The sequence below is a fragment of the Fukomys damarensis genome, unplaced genomic scaffold (genome assembly GCF_012274545.1).
Source record: "Fukomys damarensis isolate Sample0158 unplaced genomic scaffold, DMR_v1.0_HiC HiC_scaffold_4, whole genome shotgun sequence".
NCBI classification, from domain to species: domain Eukaryota; kingdom Metazoa; phylum Chordata; class Mammalia; order Rodentia; family Bathyergidae; genus Fukomys; species Fukomys damarensis.
This window is the reverse complement of record NW_022900916.1, coordinates 12,941,898-12,961,263: the sequence shown is the minus strand read 5'-3', so window position 1 is coordinate 12,961,263 and position 19,366 is coordinate 12,941,898.

Here is a 19,366-nt window from a genome sequence, read left to right as displayed (position 1 = left end):
CGAGTTAAAACTCACACAGCAAGAATAATAGAAAGAAAACTTTCCCAATGTTTACTGAAGAGATTCATTTTTTAGTGAAAAGTTTTCCCAAGAAGCAATTTCTATGAAATATGTAAGAGAAAATAATACCAACCTCTGTTACACTGTTGAAGAAAAATATCAAATGAAGGAATATCTCTGAGCTAATTTTATAAGCCTAATAAAATCTTGATACATTAAAAGAAAATCTTGACATCAAAACAAAATATCCCAGAAAAGAACAAAAGCTAGAATTCTCAACAAGAGTGAATTCAGAGGTTTGATTTTTATGATAGTTGATTTATCCCAGAAATGCAAAATTGGTTTAATATCTAAAAGTTAGAAAACATAATTCCCCATATTAACAGAATAAAAGAGAACAATCATATGAGCATCTCAACAAATGTTAAAAAAGAAACCCACAGACCACACTCATTCATTGCAAAAATTTACCAAATTAAATAGAAAAACATCGTCAGTGTGACATCAGGTACCTAAGGAAAATTAATGAAAAGAAATTCAATGCCTGACATCATAGGTATCATGTGCTCATTAATTGGGAAACATGCTTTCTTCTGAGAACAGGAGTCAGACGGGCACACTCAGCCCCAACTGGCTATGTACCTTTGTGACATCATTTCCAGTATAACGTTGGAAAGGGTTTAATAGGACTGCCTATCCTGGAGACAAGATAATTATCTTTATATCTTTTTAAGGCAGGAATACTAAGGTATGATTTACAAAATAATATGTGTACAAAATTCTAAATTTACAAAATGTGTAAGTGAGAATTTGTAAGTGTGATGTAAGGCTGTGCACTCCAGGTACATGGTACACGGTAGGCAGGGGTTATGATGATCATCACTGATTCCTCCATCCCAATACTCATGTTACTCCATGCTCGCTTAAAAGTATACATATCTAAAATAAAACAAGATGTGGTTTTTCTATAAAATGGAATACTACTCAGCCATAAAGAATGAGAAATTAGAGTCATTCATAGGAAAATGGATACATTTTGAGGATGTTCTCCTAAGTGAAATAAATAAGTCACACATGTGTAAATACTGAATAGTTTCTCTGGTGTGAATAAACTATAATAGTACTCAAGATCCTAATGGGATAATTAACAATGTGAAATAGGAAGAAAAGGGCTAAAGGTGTAGGGGGCGTGGGAAGGGTAGGGGAAGGGGAATAAGGGAAAAGAAAAAAGTGTGAGAAAATGAAAAAAATGGAATTAAAGTGCTTGTAAATGGGGAGAGGAGGAGGGGGTGAAGGGAGGGTAGGGACAAGGGGCAAGACCTGTCATGTAAAGGTACAAGATCCCAGTAATTAATGTAACTGTACTGTATACCTAAAATGTACCAATAAACTCAATTTAAAAAATAAAATAAAATAAAACAGAATAACTGAATATCAGTTACCTGACATGTGTTAATAAATTACCACAGCCGGGTGTGGTGGTGCACACCTGTAATCCCAGCACTCGGGAGGCTGAGGCAGGAGGATCGCTGTGAGTTCGAGAGCAGCCTGGGCTACATGGTGAGTTCCAGGTCAGTCTCAACTACAGAGTGAGACCCTGTCTTAAAAAAAAAAAAAAAATTACCACAAACTTAGTACCATAGAACCATATTGATTTCCTCTACAGCTTTGAAGTCCAAAATGGGTTCCCATGAGCAAGTTGAGGCACTAGGAGGGCTACAATCCGTCCTTCATGAAGAATTGAGTCCCCTGTCTTTTCCAGCTTCTAGAAGATGCCTTCCTTCATAACCCACTTGTGGTCCCTGCTTCATCAATGTGTTAGCAATGTAACATGTTCCATCAATGTTTCCCTCTCTCTGCTTCCCTCTCCCCCACCCCCGACCCCAGCGGCTTCTTCTCTTTCAGGACACACCTCCCTCTCCAGCTCTTAAGGACTTTTGTAATCAAGTAGAGAATACCCCAATCATCTCTTTATCTCAAGATCTTTTGTCTACTGACACCGTACAATTCCTTTTGCCATGTAAGGTAACGTGTTCACAAATTTCAGGGATTAGAACATGGGCATCTTTCAGCATAGAGACAGAGGCTATATTACTCTGCATGCCACAAGAGGCAAAAGGAACGGGTTCTCACCTATGAGATTAGTGAGATTAGGCTACAAAGAAGCTGTCTCTGCCATGTAGGATCTGCTCTGAGAGATCCCATGTTGTGAGCTGGACTGTGGAAAGGCGCATGGCAGGAAACTGAGGTCTCCAACCATACTCAGCCAGAGTCCAAGGCCAGTCCATAATGATGTGAGCAAGCTGGCAGGTGGACTCTGTGCCCCCACCACCCAAATTTAGGATGGCTGTGGCCCTGGCCGATGGTTGACTGTAGCTTTGTGAAAGACCCTGAGCCAGAGATAAATCCAGCTAAGCCTCACATGGATTTCCACACCACAGCACGTTAGATAAATGTTTGCTGTTTTAAGGGGCTAAGTTGGGAGGATGTGGTTTATGCAACAATGGAAAACTAATACAAAGTCCAAATGCTGAGGTTTATTTCTACATTGCAAAAGAAAACGACTGGAAAATGAATTTTTAAAATTTTAATTCACTATAGTTTGAAAATATTTAGACAAACATGCGAAAAGTTCATGTGAGAAATCTACACTAAAAACTAATCATTAAGACAAAAATAAGAATCAATGTATCTTAGACCTGGAACCTACAATGTACCCTCACCCCTGATTGCAGCCTTTCTCCTGTGTGCTCATTTGTTTTTTTTTCTAACAAATATTGTGTGCTGGAGTCTGCACCTATACCTTCTAGATCACTCTATACTTCCTAAGACATACACTTCATGGAGGAGGAAAACCTCCAGTGAGATGATGAAGTCAAGTATCATGAAAGCATGGATTTTCCCTGTGTGGTTTCACTAATGGAACCCTAAATCCAGAGCGGTGTCTTCCATGTGGTTAGTTTTCACAAATACTTTGAAATAAGCAAAGAAGTTGCTTTGAGTAAATGTAGGGATTCAGACTTGTTGCAGAAATTTGAATTCAAATTTAATACATTTTCATTACTCTTAGTTTCCATAATGTCTACATGCCATCTTGCTAGAAAGATGCTTTTGAAATATTATTAACTTTTGCCTCTTTACCACAAACCAGGTGTAGTTTTACTTATTGTATTAGTCAGCTTTTCTGTCACGGAGACATCACCCATGACAGAACCCAACACCGCAGCTTGAAGGGCAAGAAGTTTAATTTGGCTCATGGTTTCGGGGGATTCGGTCCATTGTTGGCTGGCTCCAAGGCAGGAGCACCGTGGTGGAAGAGTGGAGTGGTGCAAAAATGCTTCATTTATGGTGCCTGGGAAGCAGAACAGATGAACAGCACCCAGAAAGAAGCAACCAAGGACCATAAATAGCACCTATGGTCACATATCCATGATTCATCCAGACACACGCAGAAGTGTGCTTTACTAATCCCCTCAGCATTCCTTATTCTGATCAAGCCGATGGAATAGTCTGATTAATGGCCACATCGGTGGCCTCTTCCCCCTGCTAGCTGCAATAGCACTTGCTTTAAGAAACCAATGCCCACATAGATCAAAAATCAGAACAGCACAACACACTAGCACAACTTAGTTTGTCCACCCTGAAAACTCTCTAGCTTCTGTCGACCAACCTTATTAGTCTTTCCCTTCATGAGTTGATGGCCTTCAATGTCTGATAGTTTCCTTCCACTTAGCCGGAATTTTATTTTCTCCCTCATTCATTTGTTCACACTGCTTAAATTTATTTATATCTACTCTGAGCTTGGCAGTGAGTGAGGAAGGCCTGCGGGAAAAATCTGCCATTACGATTTCTTCCCTCATCACGCTTAGCAAAATAACTAAACAATTAAAATTTTTATTTTGAGCAGGGCTATACATGTGAATGTTGGGAGATAGGGAGGTTCTAGCACATCTGAGGCATTTCAAATGAATTGCAGATGAATGAATGGGTGAGTGATTCGATATATTCAACTGATTTCATTAAGTACCGCTAACGGTTACAGAATTTTGGCTGAAGTGAGGTGGCCACCTGCACAAAGAAATACATAGCAAATTTGCCGTGACACCTGCTCTCTCTCTTGTTCCACCACAGAAGTCCTTCATGTTGATGAGTGAGAGCCATTGTGGCTGAATACAAATATTTATCTTGCATTACTCTGAAGCACAAGGTAAGCCTGTACTTCCAGGGACATTTTCTGTGTAACTCACTGTGTGCTCTTCTTCTCCTCTGAGGATGGAGCCTCCGAGTTGAAGTGCCTAAGCGATGAAGCATGTAGGAGAGACTTCAGCTAATTCACAAAGCACATGGGACATAAGCAGGAAATAAATTTGGTTCACACCAATTTATTTCCTATAAAACCTTGGAACTGTTTGTTATCTAGACTATCCTGACTCACACAGGTCAGGTCAGGAAGCTGCTGGTGTCCTTGGGATCTTGCTTAGAACCAAGAAGATTAATATTGTGCTGTGACACTTTAATTAAAAGGAGGTGACATCACTGCTTAATTATCCTTCTAGAGAAAGTGGACCTTCAGCTGCTAGATGATCCTGAACCATTTGTCTATCTCAAATTATCCGGAATCCCTTAAAGCTCATTTCCATGCGTAGGCTTGATCTGATCTGCTCTGGTCAAGAACAATGGCAGAGGAGGTCATGAAAGCTCCTCTAAAATGGTAAATACAGGTGTATTAGGAAATCGATTTGCCATGGAAAGAAAATTTTCCTTTATATCAATGTATAAGCCTTTAAAGAGTAGGAGTTCAATAAATAACCACTGGTTCCATTTTATTAGATTATCTGTGGTTTTATTAACTCACAGGCAACAATAATTAAGGGGAAGCATAAGTATATACTATGATAGTTACATCACAGATTTCTCAAAGAGCAGAAAGTATAAGTAATAGAATACTAGACAATGGTCAATCGACTTAAGTAATTAACCACATCAATAATTAGACGCCCCTAGTGAGGTGAAGCTAATGACTAAATTTCAAGATCTAATATATTACAATGAAGTATAATTCTTGCTTATGTGGTGCTATCCTGGTACCAGTGACACAATTTAACTTTCTAATGACCTTTTCATTCAGATTTGATTAATTCCTTACCGAGGCATTAGCTCATGCAGTGAGCCTTAATGCCATGGTAGGTATTATAATTACCTAGCAGAATCAGGGCCAATAAGCACTCAGAATTACAATAGAAAATGTCATCATCTAGAAGTGCTTTGGCATTGGCAGACAGATGTAGGACAAAATTATCTTGGATCCATGCATCAAAGTAATACCTAGGTGATAGAGGGTATGAAAATGTGTTTATAGTCACTGATAACTTCAAATTACTTAAAATTTTCAGTAGCAATACTCTAATGCAAACAACTTGATTGCTTTTCATAAAATAAATTTGATTTCTGTATTTTCTTTTATGCACTGATTTCCATCTGCTGGCTGCTTTTCCGGTATATACAGGTCATGTGTTACCTCCGGGGATGCTTTAGGCTGATAAAAAATCAGGCATACAAAGTTGCCAAACACTTTAAGTAGACATCAGTCTTTTACTGGAAAAATTAACAATGCTTGAACAAAAAGATGTTGCACATTTGCACTGAAGCTCAGACCAAGAATATCCAGCAATTTATAATGGAAAGAAATTGCAAAAGAACATCAGAAAACATTCTGTTTTCAGGTAGTATGTGGAAAAGTTTTTCAAGGAGGCTGAGATAGACTGAGTAGTAAAGCTCATTAAGAAAGATGCCACCTCGGGCAGGGGATTTAGCTCAGTTGTTCTACTGCCTACCTCACAAGCACAAGGACCCGGGTTCAAACCGCCGTACCAAAAAAAGAAAGAAAGATGCCATCTCATACTCTTAGGTGAAATTAATAGAACACACATTTGTAAATACTATATGGTTTCTCTGCTGTAATAAACTAAAAGTGTTAATAAGGGTCAAAATGCATAATTGATATTTCGTAATAAGAAGAAAAGGGCTGAAGGTATTGGTCAAATGGGAGGGGTAGCGGAAAGGTAAAAAAGGAAGAGAAAAAAACAACAGAAAATGAAAAAAATGGAACCAAAGTCTTTGTAAATAAGGAAGGGGGAAGGGGGAAGGAGGCTAGGGGAATGGGGAAAAAATGAGAACCAAGATGTCATGTAAAGGTACAAGATCCCAATGATGAATGTAACTGTACTGTATATCTAAAAAGCACCAATAAAAATATTTTTTAAAAAAGGAAGATGCCATCTCAAATACCTAACCCATCCCTAAATAATCATATGTCGCTTTACCTTCTGAGAGTCTGCAAATTATTTTCACATCTAATCATTCCAACAATGCAGAGGACTGCATAGATAGTATTCATTCTCCTTTCACCAAGTAGGATACCAAGACCAGAATCTAGCACAAGTGACTTAACTGAAGTACTAACTAGTATGTGCCGGTGTCAGTGTGGTGTCAGCTAAAAAGCCCAAGCATTGGTCAGAATACCTGAGATCTCATCTCAGCTAAATTCTGTGCCAGCTGCATTTCATTGTATCACTTCAGGAGTCCTTCTCTTTCTCCATACTTTAAGGAGTTGTAGGATTGAACAAGATACTACAAGAGAAAATTTCAGCTCTTACTAGGTATTATGCTGGCAAATTTGGGATATGCATCTATATTTCTATGTAGATGTAGACATGTAGATATGGAAATATAGATATATTATTAATACAAGTATTTGTAACATACAATTAACAAATAGTGATAAACCATAAGTATACATTTTTATAAATTCCGCACAGGTATTGATTGAAACAAAATATTTTCATTGATTTTTGTCCTTCTCTTATATTGCTTAGACCAATTACAGCTGCAATTACAAATGAAGTTCCATCTCAACACACCACTATCTCTTTCTCCAATAAATAGATGTTGTCACTACATGTCATGTATGACTGACACATGACATGAGTGCTCACTGACATCTGTGCTTACTTTAACAAGAGAAAAGTAGCACAACACAGACATGTGTCTTGACCTCACTCATTAAAACTGGAGAAAGAGTATTTATTAATTTATTACAATTATGACTACACAGTCCAAAAGTGCTACGCATCTGTACTAAAGTTATAGGTACTAAAGTTGTGTCACTTTGTAAATAGGGAAGGGTGAAGAGGGTGAAGGAAGGGCAGGGGAAATAGGGAAAAAACAAGCACCAAGGTATACCATGTAAAGGTACGAGATCCCAGGGATAATGTAACTGTATTGTTTGCTTTAAATGTACCAACAAACTTAATGGAATTTTTTTTTAAATGTGAGTAGCATCTTTGCCAAATAAATCAGATCATGATTTTCAAATGATGGGTGACTATAATTCACATTGCAACTACATGACATGCTTTCAATTTCATTTTTTATTAGGGACATTTGTTAAATTTGGAGAATGAAAAAAACAAAAACTGAGAACTGAATGCAACATTTGCCTGATGTGGTCAACCCAAAGCTGCAAAATGACATCTGTGAGCAGGGGGTTAATAGGTGTGCCCTAAAAGAATTACAGGTTTCCACCAGGCAGCTGCAACACAGGTAAATGACTTTGTTCCGAGCCTAAATAATAATAAAGCAAAATAACTTTAGAAGTTGTGATTTTTTTTTTAGTATTTAGCTTTGTATATTGATTTATTTTATACAGCTTACATATGTTAGTTTTAAAAATAGATGTTATTTAATAACAAACTTAAAAGAGTCTTGAAAGTTTAACAATGAGCTCTCTCAGGTGAGCTCACATACTGACTCAACATTGGAATCCACCACGTAGATTTCACTGAATATTTGCTATCTTCCCTTCTTTTTCAGTCTGGGTAATGTTCTACCTGTTGTCTTCATGTCAATGAATGGTTCTATCCTTTCAAATGAGGCACTGTGCTGGTTATCTATGAGATTCAGGGAAGGGGTCGTGGTAGCTGCTCTTAATTCAGCTTCACGAACTTCTAGATGTGCCCAGTGTCCCTCAAAGTCACCATGAAGTTCACATAGCAATTCAGCTTAAACTTTTTTCAATCTGTTTTATAATCTGCAGGTTTGGGGGAAATAACAAAAATTACAAGATAAAATAGGTTATTGTTTATAGGTCCATAAAGCCAGGTCTGTTCTCTTTAATCTACAACATAAGCAGCAGCATACATTAGAGCCCTTTCCGTTTCCAGAATTCTCATCCTTCAATCAAGAGGATCTTCTTATCTAAGGACCCAGTGTTGACAAGATCAGCAAGAATTGTGGCCAGAGATGCTAGGAGTTGAACAGGTAACAGAAGCTCAAATCCTTCTCATTACCCCTCCTTACATCTCTTTCTTCCCCAGGAGCTGACAGAACCTCATTTTGTTCCCTTTCCAGGGGCTATGGAGGCTTTCCTCAAAGAGCAGTTGCACGGAATGTAGTTTTATTGATCCTTATCCTCATTACCCTCAAGCCATGAAGGAAGGAATTTTGAGTAAGGGCAAGGCCATTTTACCACTAAACATATTTCAACTCCAATGAAAGAAACATCTATGTCATGTTGCTTTGCTTTTTTCTTTCTCCTCCAAGATTTTTTCATTCTTTTTTTTTTTGCTTATAAAATATTACATAAGCAACTTTCTCTCTTATCCTACACAAAATCCCTTTGCATTTTCTTGATCTCAAAATCAATAGTTTTTTTTCTAGTTCGTGAAATAATCCAAAAATTCATTTGAAACCAGAGAGACCTAGAATAGCAAAACCCATCCTAGGCAACAGAGACATGGCAGCGGGTATAACAATTCCCAATTTGAAACTATACTACAAAGCCACTGTGATAAAAACAGCATGGTACTGGCAAAGAAACAGACCCGAGGATCAGTGGAATAGATTGGAAGATACAAAAACAACTCCAGATGTACTCAACTACCTCATCTTTGACAAAGGAGCCAACCATCCTCATTGGAGGCAAGATAGTCTCTTTAATAAATGGTGTTGGAAAAACTGGTTCTCAACTTGCCAAAGATTAAAACTGGACCCTTATCTTTCACCATGCACTAAATTAAAATCCAAGTGGATTAAATATCTAAATATTAAAACAGAAACACGAAACCTGCTGGAAGATAAGTTAGGCAGAACTCTTGAAGACATTGGCAGAGGAAAAGACTTTATGAACAAATCCTCAGTAGCAAGAGAACTAGCAGAAAGAATCAACAACTGAGATCTCATCTTATTAAAAAGCTTCTGCAGTACAAAAGAAAATATCAACAGAACTAAGAGACAACCTACAACATGGGAAATAAAATTTTACCAGCTGTTCCTCAGACAAAGGACTATTGTCTAGAATATATAAAGAACTCAAAAAAATCAGCCCCCCAAATATAAAAATGCAATTAAAAAATGGGGATCTGAAATGAACAGACATTTCTCAGAAAAAGAAGTAAAAGCAGCAAGTAAATATATGAAAAAATGTTCCACATCACTGGTCATTTGAGAGATGCAGATGAAAACAACACTGAGATTCCACCTCACCCCACAAAGAATGGCTGCTATCAAGAAATCACACAATAACTAATGTTGGCAGGGATGTGGGGATAAAGGAACCCTTCTCCATTGTTGGTGGGAGTGCAGACTGGTGCAACCACTATGGAAATCAATATGGAGATACCTCAAAGAGCTTGGACTGGAGGTTCCATTTGACCCAGCCATCCCTCTGCTGGGTATCTTTCCAAAAGAATTAAAAGAATTATACCACAGTGACATATGTGCACCTCTGTTTATAGCGGCACAGTTTGTAATAGCTAAAACTTGGAAACAGCCCATTTGCCCATCAACTGGAGACTGGATAAAGATGTGGTTTTCTATAAAATGGAGTACTACTTAGCCATAAAGAATGAGAAATTAGTCATTCATAGGAAAATGGATACATATTGAGGATATACTCCTAAGTGAAATAAATAAGTCACACATGTGTAAATACCAAATAGTTTATCTGGTATGAAAAACTATAATGGTACATAAGATACTAATGATATAACTGACAATGTGAAATAGGAAGAAAAGAGCTAAAGGTGTAGGGGAAGTGGGAAGGGTAGGGGAAAGGAAATAAGGGAAAAAAATGAGAAAATGAAAACATGGAAATAAAGCATTTCTAAATAAGGAAGGGAGGAGGGGGTGAAGGGAGGGCAGGGACAGGGGGAAAAAATGAGAACCAAGACCTGTCCTGCAGAGGTACAAGATCCCAATGATGAATGTGACTATACTGTATACCTAAAATGTACCAATAAACTCAATGAGAGCAAAGAAATTCAAAAAAACAACAAAAAAACCCCAAAATCAATAGTGTTTACTGGTAGTTCCAAAATGTATGCTTTGCAATTCCCACCATAAAAAAGAAGCTTGCTCTGGCCTCAGAGAAGCAAAGTTTCCTCCATTCGCTGATCCTCCTCAGGCCCCATACCAGTCAGCAGTGAGCGGCTCTGGAGATCTTGCTCAAAGCGCTCTTCCCCGCATAGCTTCCCTCACTTAGCTTCTGGGGCACCACAGCCTCCTTGCTTCATTAGAGCTGTGTCTCCAGTAAATGGCCATGGCTACAGGCAATGGCTATATCTTGAGGAGATCATTTGCTGATTATATTTCTTTGATATGTTAAAAAATACATAAAATTATAACTTTTTATGTTGCCAGACAGGGTTCATAGTTACACCCCACATTCAGCCTTGTCTCTCTCCAAACCACTGTCACACGATCAAGACAAGATTCAGGAGCAGAGTGGCAAATATTTGAGCTTGAGGGGAAACTATTCCAAGATGCTCACTGGCCACGTTACCCGGTGATTCCCCTTGCTGTGTTGCCCTGTCAGAAGAGCTTTCTCAATATATCTTGCTGCACTTTTTATAATCAGGCTTCCTTAGCGATCAGAACTGTGGTATGTCTTCCAATCTCTAACTTTGGTGTTTAAGAATTTGTTAAACAATATTAATGTTATTACTCCTCCCCTGCATGCTACTCATTTTCAACTGCTATTGATGCAGATTTTAGGATAGACTAAAAACATTTAAGATGAACACTTGATCTATTCCATAAGGCAGCCTGTCACATGCTATGTCAGAGCCTGTCACGTGCTATAAAAAGAACCTTTGATTTGGCAGTCAGCTCTTCTGCGTAACACTCTTAAGGCCTTGGGTTCTAGGATCACCTGCAAAATGGAAATAAATAATATATCTGTCCTTAGTCACAAGACTGGAAGGATCAATTTTAAAATGCCTGAAAATGTTTTGCAAATGGGCATCCTGCAAACAGAACATGTTGCTATTTATTTACTTATAACTTATCAGCTCTAGCCTAATTATATGTTTTCCAAAGACAGATATGGCATTAGCATGTCATGGCTATGACAAAATACGTGAAACAACTATTTAAAGGGAGAAAGATTTATTTAGGCTCACAGTTTCAGGGGTTTCCATCTGTGGTTGGCTGGCTCCTTTGTTTCTGGACTTGAGACTAGGATACATCACGGTGGGGAAGGTATGGTGAGGAAAAGCTACCTCCTGGAAGCCATGAAGCAGGGAAAGAGCCAGAGAGGATGCAAGTGACAAGATAGAGTCCCCAGGGGCACAAACCCCAAGACGCACTTCCTTTAACTTGGCCCCATCACCTCTCAACAATGCTGTCCATGAATGAATCCCTCGATAGAGTCCTCGTGACCCAGTCACCAGCCAAAAGCCCATCAGCTTTGAACCAAGTCCCTAGCACCTGGCCTTTGGAGGCCATTTTACATCCAAAGCATAGCAGACATCGTGAGATTTTAATGAGAGAAGAAGAACACTGATAATTCTGAGGAGCCTGAACGACACCAGAGGATATCTAGGAACACTCTCAAGTTACTGTGATCCAGACACTCACCCGGAGAGGCTGCTGAAAGAGGCAGGGGCATGAAGAAGGCGAAGCACAGCAGAAAAACTATTGGGTACAAGGTACCTCGAAGTCCGGATCTTCCTGATGCAGCACAGGCACAGAAAGAAGAACAGCTTAAAATTGATGAAGCGGAACCCCTTAACGATGAGGAATTAGAGGAAAAAGAGAAGCTTCTAACACAGGGATTTACCAACTGGAATGAGAGAGACTTTAACCAGTTTGTTAAAGCTAATAAGAAGTGGGGTCGTGATGATACTGAAAATATAGCAAGAGAAGGGGAAGGAAAAACTCCTTCTGCCCCTCTGGGACAAGCGCTCCAGTCCCCCAGTCCTCGCTCCCGGCAAAACACGGAGCGGTTAGATTTCCAGAAGCAAATTCTTTACCTAGAGAAGAAAATTTGTTTCTAGAGATAGACTGGGTATAGTTATGAACAGTTGTACTGGCCAGACGATTTCGCGAACACAATTTGTTGCAAATCATTCTGACCATCGCTTTAGTAAAGCTGTCTTCCTAGCGATTCACTCTAAAGAGTCACACTGGAGGATGCTTTGAGACTCAAAGAATCTGTGTTTAGGGCCAGGGATTTGGCTCGGTGGTTCCGCTGCCTCGAGAGTACAAGGGCCGAGTTCGATCTCCGTACCACATAAATAAATAAATAAAAAGAATAAAAAGAATTTTTTTAAAAAGAACCTGCGTTTAAGCGGCAATAGAGCAAAAACTATGCTAGCAGAGGAAAAGAAAAGGCAAGTTTTTCCAGGGACATTTTGGAGGAAGAGAAGTTTTAAAGCTTGTCTTAAACTGGTTTTTCCTTATTATTCCCTAGGCCTCTAAGATTGACCTAGACTGTGTCTTTGAGTATAAAAATGTCAAGATGGGTAAAGAGAGTCTTTGATTTCCAGATCAGCACCAATTTCTTTAGCTGTGTGTTGTAATTCCAGTGGCTTTCATTCCGTCTGAGCAGGTGTTTCAGAGGCCTCATCTTTGGAAGTCATGAAGCCCAGCATGGAGACCAGCTGATGACAAAGAGAGGCCTCTTACCAACGCAGACCCACTAGCACATAATGAGGCGTTAGCAAACACGAGGTGACCCACAACTGTACATTTCTGGATAGCTGTGAGTCTCAACTTTTTATTCTCACATATATTCCAGGATTTGAAATGTGCCTTTAGAGCAACAATAAAACCCACTTCATTTTTTCTTTACAGTTTCATATCAGTTCAATTCTTCTCATCCACAGTCCCATTTTCCTCAGGGGGCACGGGAAGAGCCCTTGGAAAGAAGGTAAACCACAGAGAAAGGCAATCTTGACAAGCAATGCGCTACACAGATTTTTTTTTAAAGGGATATGTATAAAAAGCATCATTGTAAAAATTGCTCCAACAGGATTTTTTGGCTCGTAAATAGACCGTATTCATGGAAATTTGCAACATCAACACAAGTTCTGCAAAAATTTGTGTAGAATCTCTTCTCTAAATTGACATTTGGAATCCTCCACCTCCTGCTCATGGGCTGCCCAAGATAAACAGAATAATAACATTTCCCTCCAACACCTAGTTCCCTCTGCCCTAGGGTGGATCCACGGAAGCAGTAGGTATCTGTGATCAATACAACCCAACTAAGCTCCCTCAGTTTGGTTTTTGAAGTTATGATTCCAATTCAACCCAATCAATTACAGTAGAAAGTATTAGTAATGCAGTAACCACATTTTTATTCTTTGAAATACTTAGGACAACAGCAACATTACATATTTTGCTTTCTTTAAATTACACCCAAAGACATGAAATTGTGTAGGGCCTAATCCTATGTGCTACACACAAATAAGACAATCTTCAGCCTTTTAAGGAGGATCTGGAATACCAATATTACAGCTTGCCGCCCTATAGTAGTGGTCTATTGCTATGGGTGGCTTAACACACTATTCTGGTTGTTCATAGGAAGAATTTTGATTTGACTTTTTAATACTGAGGCTTATCAAAGCCTTGGCTGAGTACCTAATAAATTTACAATATGGGTCAGGGATTTAGCTCAGTGGTTCCACCACCGGCTTCTCAAGCACAAGGTCCTGAGTTCAATCCCTGGCACCAAATAATAATCATAATAATAAATATATAATAACTTTGAGAAAAATGATTTTGTTGTAAAGACATAGGAGGAAAATGGATTCACAAAGTGAGATAGTGTCCATAGAGAATCTGAAGGAAAATGATAATTTTGTGGGAAATAAGGAAGCAGGCAGCTGAAATCACCATCTTAAAAGCTTGTGCTCTAAGCTGTGAATTTGTTCTAGGGACGGTTATACAGGAATGTGTGCAGTCTGCTTTAATAGAACATCTCTGGCTTGCTTCAAAACTTCATGCTGTAACAATGAATCTTTGAGACAAACCTAACTGATAAAAGCTTCTGACATTAAGTTTGATTTAGGATTAAGAAAAACTTATTCTCAAAATATGAGAAGTTGAAAAGTCAAGGTAGAGGCAAAAAAATCTGTAGTAAAAATAAAAGGCTTTGGGCAGTATGATCAGAATATCTGTATTAACTATGAGACTGATTAAAATACTTTAAACTCTCTTCAGGGGCAAGGTTTTATCCGATAGCTTTGCAAGTTATTCTGTATTTGACAATGCTAGCTTTAGGCTATTTGGGGGGGGGTAGATAAAGTACAAATTTTTTCAAATGCCAGTGATCAAGTATTAGTACTTGAGAAAGGTATTTCTGGAAGATGGGAATCTCAGCAGGGAAAAGAAGCAGTTCAACGCCCCCGCAAGGGAAGAGGTGAGGCGAACCCCCTCCCCACTGCTCAAACCTCATGAAAAGCTATTCTCTATCAAGATTAGAGCACTTCTGTGTACACTGCAGCAGCAATCCCAGTGCTCGGGAACAGATGGCAGAACATTACTTTACTCCTCCGCATAGAACCCGGCAACTTAAACAGCAGGAGTGTGAGTGTTTTGTCAACAGCATGCCAGCACCATCTATGCTAAAAAAGAAATGAGAAAAGAAAAAACATAAATCCTCAAAAACAAAACCTCTCAGGAAACATAGCAGGAAGGCTTAGTGAACTGGGCATTTAGAAGAGAAAAGTTGTCACAACATGCAACAATACGGCAGTCATTCACAATGGCAGTGAAATGCTCTCTTTTGCCTCCCAAACACGCCCTATGCTTACCCCTTCTGTTGTGCAGGGTATCACTATGCACTCTTTAAAAACCAACTGTTTCAGTTGGGTTATCTAGTTTAAAACTTGTGCTTTCAGCATGGGACATCATCCACAGGAATCATAATGACTCATTTCATAATGTTCCCAAGACACAGCCCTTTTCAATTCTGACACGATGTCCTGGTTCACCACTTGCTCAGTAGAATTCCTTCTGTCACTACTGAATATGATAGAATCTTTGCTCAGAGAAAACTCAGGGTTCACATCACCATACCGAACTGTGCCAAAACCAATGAAATAGAATAAAGAAATTTACAGGACAAATCTAAGAATTCTGTGCCAGGCCCAGGTTAATGCTTCATAGTCAGGAAATTGAGAAATTGCAATAACTGTAAATACTTGTAGAGGTTCCAGTAAATGACATAATGCTTTGTGCAAATAGGCTGTGACCACTCCTTCTAAATTAATACTCTTACTTCAGTTTATACACTTATTTATTACTTTACACATGTTGGTACCTTGAGACTATGCATTCTAGGCAAGAACTACATATCAATGTTTAGGAATTCATTATTTGCCTGACAGCTATGATGTTAGTACTTAACACCTGATGAAGGTAAATAACGTATTAAGCAATGCCAGAATTGTTGGTACACAATACAAAGTCAAGATAAAAAGATTGAAGCAATGGTTAAGAAAATAAAAGCTACAAGTTCCCAATTAGGAAAATGGTTTGGAAAAGGTGGAGGAGAAAAAGATATTGACATATCAGTTAATATTTTGGTGGACAGCACTGCAAGAAGAAGACATTCTCAATGTGGTCCAAAATAAAATGAACCTGTTTTTATATGGAGACTTGAAGGTAACCAGACTACAACTAGTAGGGTCCGGTTTGAGGTAGCTAACCAAGATGTAGCTAACTGAGAAAAATGACTTCAATGTACAAGTAAAGAAAATATTATTCATAATATAAAAAATGTAAACCAGTTAAGATGTGCCTAGAAAAGTAGGTGATATATAAGAATGATATAGCTTGTTACACATTTGTTAAAAGTGATGAACAAAATTGAGGTCTATAGCAGTTCATACAAAAAGGAAAAAGCAGAATACAAACACTGTAAGGCTCAAACCAATGCTCAGGAAAATCACAACTGATACTGAAACCAGAGATCTCAAAAGAACTTCAGAAATAGCAGGATAAACGACACCCTCAACAAAAAAGCAAAAGAGTTGATTGAACAATTTTTGGTATATCTCTAACAGGCCAGTGACAGAATACAAAACCATAATTAAGAAGTCTTTTAGGAGTGATACTATTATGTGTTACATTGGCTATGTGGCCTAGCTCAAAAGGAGCAGGTCAAAAGTTTGGTTTTTTTATCCCATAAATTATTGGGAGCCATCATAGACTTTTGAACATGGCACTTGTTTGAACACAGACAACAGGTAGACTGTCTCCGGACTTCTCTCTGAAAAGAAAAAATATAAAACCTTTGAACTGTTATAATCTGTCAACATATACACATCATCTTTATTTCCCCTTCAGCTGTGGCTCTGTGAGGATACACCTCTTATACCGCAAAGACTCCATGAGTTGACAACTAAATCCTACTTTTAAGGCAAATACTGGGGCCTGCAAAATGCCACCCATCAGAATTTAGAAAGCTTTAATCTGGAAAGATAGACACTTGGCTGTCTAGAGAACTATTTCCTTCTGAATTTGTGATAGAGATTTGAATCTGTTTAATACCCCATGCAAACTGGAAGATCTGCCCCATGGAAATGGCCGGCCTTTCTAAAGAAGGTGCTATTGCAATAGAAAGGAAAGAAAGAGGTCATGAATTAATAAACTTGTTTGGCAGAAGTTTCATGACACTTGCCAACACTATACTCAAAGAAAGACTTTCTCAGACCTTCATTTTCATGACGGGTGAATTAACCTATATACCTGACTAAAAAAAAAAAAGTGTTCCTTACTGTAATCATTTTCATCTTCTGACATCTGCTTTTCACAATATCTTTGTCAGCCTAAGACATACCATTTGTCAGTTATAAGTGAATCTGGGTATATAAAAATGTAAAAGTGCTACTTTACATCAGGAATATGGAAAGGGCCTTAGAAAAAATTGACAAAAGTCACCAAATACAAATCTTAACCTTTTCCATAAAATTGACAGCTTACAGAGAAAATTTCTCACATAGACCTGTTGGACAATCTAAAAATGGAAATGAAATGTAATTTCACTGAATTATGTTTTGTTAGTCTTATATAACTTTTTTGAATAACATGTAATATCAGGTGCTTTACAGTGGTAATTTTATACTTTATTTCTTTACATTGCTTTCTATTTTAAAGGCCTCTATATCCTTATCCAAAATTTATTGAAAGATAATCACCCCTTTTGATATGATGAACAATACATCCTGATAAATATTAACCTTTATCAAAATATAGAAAATTGAAATAAAATAGTAAAATGAATATTCCTTTTTAAAAGGTTATGACATATTGCTTAGGAGAGGTTCAAAATAGAATATAGTATTATAATTAAAGTTTTTAAATTACTTCATAACTAGCAGAAATATCTTTATGACATTATAGCATTTCTATAGTAGAATCTCTAATTTAGCTTTCCAAAAGATCAGATAAAACAGTGATTATCAAAATGAGCTAAGAATAGTGTCACTGTGGAATCTATCAAAACAGTAGTTGATAAGAATTTTCCTGGATATTCCTAAGTCCATTCCTACCTTTGTTACATTCTTTTGTAGTTCTGATAACTATTAAATAGAAATATATAAATATAAAAACATATATAACTTGGAGGAAATTTTCTATTGTTAAATTTCCCTTTTTACAGAAGCACAATTATAGTGTTTAGTATCAACTGTGTATCTATTAACACAATCTTTTTTCTTCAGAGGTATATTTGTGTGTGTGTGTGTGTGTGTGAGTGTGTGTGTTTGTGTTATAGCCAGGTGATTTTTTTAAATAAACACATATTAAATTTACTTTTCTCAGTATTATGATAACTAGCACAGAAAATGCTTACCTTTAATTTATGCTTCCAAAATACTTGACAGAGAAAGAAACCAATGAAATCATAGCTTTAGATGAACGAGAAAAATGTTCCAAAGTAACTAAGCCAAAGAAGTTTCTATCGGTGCCTGGCAGAAAACAATCTGATGATTCTCTGTATTCTGAATAATGCATATCTATCAATTTTTAATGACCAGATACACTTTTCATATGAAAAGTGCTCTGTGAGAAGTTGGAGATTCTAGAAGTCATGTACCTTTGTACAGGAATATATTAAAATGTGGGTTATTGAAACCTCACAGTAAAATACTATATAGCTATTAAACTTCTAACAAAAATTGTTTGTTATGCATTAAAATATGAAGAGAACCTGTAAATACAGTGTTATTTCATTTTGTTTATGAATAGACAGATGAACACACACAGAAAAATGAATTACAAAGAAAAAGGGAAAAAATCTTATCTTTGCATGAGTTTGGAGAAAACCTGAGTTTTTTTTGTCAAACATATCTTTCTTTATTCTCCAAATTTCTTGCAAGCAGCATGGTTAAATTTTTAATGATGGACAAATTTAATGTAGAATATACAAATCAAGAATTATTCTATATAACTAATATCCAGGTGGAAGTCGTACCTATTCAACTTTAATATTCCTGAACTTAGTAAATATAACCAAATTCACATCCATAATTGGGCTAAAGAGAAATCCAAAAAAATTACTGTCCTTTTGTAAAATAGCCAAGTACACTTCAATACCCCAAGTATTCTGCCCACTGTAATTATAAGAGAAGGACAGAATGGATGGAGCAGTTGTGTAAGGGTACCAAATAGTGACTAACAACAAACTCGGCTAGGGGAGCATTTGAACAATGACCAGACTGCACTGAGCTTACCTTTTCCCCCTCAGGATTCCCTCACATCGCCCTTAGTACTGCTTATGTCAGAAGGAGGTGGCAGAGAGGAAGGAGTAAACCCTTAGCTTTCTGGCTAGAGATGTGAAAAAGGGAGTCTCGAGGGGTCTAAAAGAACCAGGGAAGTTACAAACAGAGCAAAAGTCTCTGAAAAAAAAAATGATTCAATTACTTATGGTTTCCTGGACTGGTCACCACATTGCACAGGTGTACATAGGATCTTAGTCAGCATATCAAAAATGTTAAGAATGTAGCCAATATGTACACCACCAACTAGGCCTCCAACAGTAACAGCACGGTAGATGCAAGAGACAGATCCAAAGAGCTTC